This window comes from Grammomys surdaster, unplaced genomic scaffold, assembly GCF_004785775.1.
Source record: "Grammomys surdaster isolate TR1022 unplaced genomic scaffold, NIH_TR_1.0 126066, whole genome shotgun sequence".
Lineage (NCBI taxonomy): Eukaryota > Metazoa > Chordata > Mammalia > Rodentia > Muridae > Grammomys > Grammomys surdaster.
Window position 1 is genome coordinate 6,287,127 of NW_021620876.1, and position 5,393 is coordinate 6,292,519.

Sequence of the window (5,393 nt, forward strand, 5' to 3'; positions counted from 1 at the left end):
ATATATATATATATATATATATATATATATATATATATATATATATAGAGAGAGAGAGAGAGAGCTCACCAAGTATAGCGCAAAACCTCTATAGTGCAACATGTTGTCAAGAGTGTGTGTTTGTGATTCTGGAATTCTTACCTCTTATCAGTAGAGTTTGGATAGCACTGAAAGCATAGAAAATCGATGGAGACTTGAAACACAGTTCCATCTCTGACTTTCTGATTTAACCCATATTAATCCTCTCTTATTACCACTATCATGTGAAAAACTTATTTCCATACTTCTATCTATGTTAGGTATTCAGTGACTTGAATCTGTAAATGTACATGCATAAAATATCACAAAAATGAGGCCAAATTCCTGTCTAGAAGAAGTCATTGAAAACTTACTTAGAGTTGGTAAGCATCTTTTTATTAATTAATTAATTAATTAGCACCCCATATGCTGCCCCTTCCCTGTCCCTACTCATGTGGTTTCTCCTCCCAGAGGATGACATTCCCCGACTATTCCCCAATTCTAGTGCATCAAGTCTCTACAGGATTAAGCATATCCTCTCCCACTGAAGCCAGACAAGGCATTCCTATGCTACTTATGTGCCTGGGGCTTCTGATCAGCCTTTGTATGCTCAATTGTTGGTGGCTCAGTCTCTTGAGGCTCCCCGGAGTACAGGTTAGTTGACACTGTTGGTCTTCCTGTGGGATTGCCACCCTCTTCAGCTCCTTCAATCCTTCCCCTAACTCTTCCATAGGGGTTCCTGGCCTCCACAATATGTTTGGCTGTGAGTCTCTGCAACTGTCGCAGTCAGCTGCTGGATAGAGCCTCTCAGACAACAGTTATGCTAGGCTTCTGTCTGCAAGTACGACATAGCATCATTAATAGTGTCAGGGATTGGTGCCTGTCCATGGAATAAGTCTCAAGGTGGGCTGGTTATTGCTCAACCATTCCTTTAGATTCTGTTCCATCTTTGTCACTGAATTTCTTTTAGATAGGACTAATTTTGGGTGAAAAGTTTTGTAGGTGGGTTGGTGTCACCATCTCTCCTACGGAGGTCCTGTCTAGCTACTGGAGATGGTCTCCTTAGGTTCCATATCCCCACTATTGGGCATTTTGGCTACTCCTGGGAACCTCACCCATCCTAGGTGTCTGGTACTCTTGAGAGATTTTCCCTCACCCTTTACCCCCACCCCAGGCAGCTGCATATTTTCATTCTTTCTACTGGCTCTCTGAACCTGTCTCCAATTTCTCTCCATACCTGATCCTGCCCTGCCTCATTCTCCTCCCCTTTTCCAACCAAATCCTTCCCTCAATCTGCCTCCAGTGACTCTATACTTTCCACTTCTTCATGCGTATTTACTTGGGCCTTCCTTCTTGCTTAACTTCTTGGGTATGTGGGGTGTATCATTGGTATCCTGTACTTTATGTCTAATATCCACTCATCAGTGAGTACATTCCATGCATATCTTTTTGGGATTGAGTTACTTTACTCCAGATGTTATTTTCTAGTTCCATCAATTTGCCTGGAACGTTCATGATGTCCTTGTTTTCAATAGCAGAATAGTATTCCATTGTGTAAATGATTCACATTTTCTGTATTCATTCTTTGGTTGAGGGATATATAGGTTGTTGCCAGTTTCAAGGTGATACAAATAAGGCTGTTATGAACATAGTAGAGTATGTGTCCTTGTGGTTTGGTGGAACATCTTTTGGATATGTGACCAGGAACAGTATATCTGGGTTGTCTGGTAGAATTCTTTTCTGTTTTCTGAGAAACTGCCATACTGATTTCCTGAACAATTGTACAAGTTTGCACTCCCATCAGCAATGTAGGAGTGTTCCTCTTTCGCCACATCCTCTCTAGCATGTCACTTGAGGTTTTGATCTTAGCCATTCTGATTGTTGTAAGGGTCCATTTGGTATGTATTTTTCTGATGACTAAGGATGTCGAACATTTATTTAAGTGCTTCTCAGCTATTTGAGATTCCTTTGTAGAGAATTATCTGTTTAGGTTTGTACCACATTTTTAATTGCTTGTTTGATTTTTTCTGTCTACATTTTGAGTTCTTTATATATTTTGGTTGTTAGCCCTCTATCAGATGTAGGATTGGTAAAGATCTTTTCCCAGTCTGTTGGTTGCTATTTTATCCTATTGACAGTGTGCTTTGCTATACTAAAGTTTTTCAATTTCATGACATCTCATTTATCAATTGTTGATCTTAGAGCCTAAGCCAATGATGTTCTGTTCAGGAAATTTTCTCCTGTGACTATGAGTTTAAGGCTATTTCCCACTTCTTCTTCTATTAGATTCTGTTTATCCAGTTTTATGTTGAGGTCCTTCATTCACTTGGACTTGAACTTTGTGCAGGGTGATAAACATGGATCTATTTGTCTTCTTCTGCATGCAGCCCATCAGTTAAACTAGTACCATTTGCTGAAGATGATTTCTTTTGGTTTCTTTGTCAAAAAATGTCTACAGTTGTGTGTGCTTATGTCTTGGTCTTCTATTCTATTCCATTGCTGAACCTTTCTGTTTATATACCAATACCATTCAGTTTTTATTACTATTTCTTTGTTGTAGAGCTTGAAGTCTGGGATGGGGATTCCTCCAAAAGTTCTTTTATTGTTCAGGATTGTTTTGGATATCTGGAAGTCTTTTGTTTTTCCATATGAATTTGAGAATTACTCTTTCAAGGTCTGTGAAGAATTGTGTTGGAATTTTGATGGGAATTACATTGAATCTGTAGATTGCTTTTGGTAAGATGGCCATTTTTAGTAGGTTGATCCTATTGTTCCATGAGCATGGAAAAATCTTTCTATCTTCTGAGGTCTTCTTTAACTTCTTTCTTCATGAACTTGATGTTCTTGTCATACAGGTCTTTCACTTGGTTAGAACTATACCAGAATATTTTATATTATTTGTAGATATTGTGAAGGGCGTTGTTTTTTAAATTTCTTTCTCAGCTTGTTTATCATTTGTATAAAGAAAGGTTACTGATTTTTTTTAGTTAATTTTATATCCAACCACCTTCCTAAAATTGTTTATCAGTTGTAGGAGTTCTCTGATAGACTATCTAAACTATGTAAACAGTCCCACAACCCCTATGGAAATAGAAACAATTATGAAAACCCTTTCGATCAAAAAAAATCTCAGGGTCAGATTGTTTTATAGCAGAATATTCCTCAAACTATTGTACAAAATTAAAACTGAAGGAACACTATCTAATTCGTTCTATGAGGCCACAGTTACCCTGATACCTTAATCACACAAAGACCCAACAAAGAAAGAGAACTGAAACTAATTTCATTTATGTTCATACATAATGTTTATGTTGACTCAAACATACTCAATAAAATTCTTGAAAACTGATTCCAAGAACACATCAAGAACATCATTCACCACAATCATGTAGGGTAAGCATTTCTTTTTTTTTTTTTGAGGGGGGGGTTAGGATTCCAGACAGAGTTTCTCTGTGTATCCCTGCTGTCCTGGAATACACCCTGTAGACCAGGTTAGCCTAGAACTCAGAATTTTGCCTGTCTCTGTCTGAAAGTGCTGGGATTAAAGGTGTAAGCCACCACTGCCAAGCTGGGTAAGCATTTCTTAACATGCAATTTTGTACCTGGACAAATTATGATCAAATACATGTGTATGATATCTGTGCATACAGAATATGACTTTACATTGTTCTTCACTCACATTGATTCCATGAAATAAGAAGATAAGTTTTAAAACATGGAAAAGAAGTGAAAGTAAGAAAGGGATGCCTTATGAAGAATGAGACTATTGTCAACATGAAGCATCACTCAGAAAAAAAGAAGTAAAATGAAAAAGGCTCACACTAAAGATCTTGAGGATTTACTTAAAGATGGCACAGTTTCAAAATACAAAATTACAGTTCCTTATAAGAGTAATAAATGCACACACTTTAGTACTAAATATGAATATATTAAGCTGTCATGGAAAATTTTATAACTCTTATGTAAAAATAAAGGATTACATTTTTTTGTACTACTCTGAAATAATAAAACAATACTAAAAATAATAGTTTGGAACCAAAATATACACAGCATCTGTTCATAAAATGAACTATTATCAATATGTGCAAAATAGACTTTAATTTTCATGTGATACATACAAAAGAGATTTTTATATTGAGAAGTTAATGAATAAGACATTTTAATTTTAATTGGTTTTTATCCTTTCATCAGCATTAACACTAATGGATGTTAAGCAAAGTGTAGATGGTGAAGTCAAATATATTAACCACTTTAGTGGGAGACTTTAATTCCCTGCTCTTAGAAATGTGAAGATTAAGGAAGAAATTAGCAAGGTAGTAGGATTTGAATGGCATATTGCTACATTAAACATAAATATGCACACATAACTTCATGGCAATGAATATAATGCACATAATACTTATAAACATCTATTAAACATTCATAAATATTGAGAATGTTATTATGTTTCAAAACCATATGTAGTAATTCTAAAAGGGAATATGTAAAACAAATTTTCTAGGAACACGCAACAAAATAGAAAACTATATTAAAATAAATCCATTAATTTCATTTTCAGATAGACTTCTGAAATTTATTGGGGATTATTTTAATAATATGTTTATCTAAATGGAGTAAGATAACACCACACATTGTAAAATTAGACTCATATATAAAGACCTATTTGACATGTTTTCTTAGATACATAATCTCACGAGGTATGTGTTTAATATGAAAAAATGAGTTAAATAAACTCATGGAAGAAGACAGGTGTTAACAAAGATGTAGGAGCTCATACACTAGAAAAATAAAGGCTTCAGTAAAGAGAATCAGGTATAGAAATGGTGACACAAACATAGAGGTTCAAAACAAGAAAGATATCTAACACCAGCTGAAGCATGAACTTAAAGAAATATTTTTTTAAAAAATAGAAAAATAGGTGTTTTATCTTACCTTCAGGGAAAGGCAGAGTGTCTTGGAAAATTGGAAAAAAGAAAGACGAGAAATCCCCATCTTTAGAATGGCCCCAAGGCCAAGATTTTACGCTGGTTCCATCAAATCCTTGAATGCATCTGAATTCTCAAGCATTCAAAGATCAGAATGCATATTATTTAGAATGCCACAGTAATGAATTTCCCAACAATATCATTTGCTTAACACAGGAAAGTTTATATGTCAGCTGAGTCCTGCTGAGGATACAGGGGAGACTTTTGGCAGATTTCCTCAAAGGTACTCAAAGATGCTTATTGTTCTATGTTTTGAGCATCTCACTGTCTGCCTAAACAGTCACCACTGCAGGAGAAGAGAGAACACCAGAGACTGAAGGGAGAGGATAATTTTAGTTATTTAAGTTGGTAAGATGATAAAGTTTTTGAGTACTTTGAAAGATAGAATAA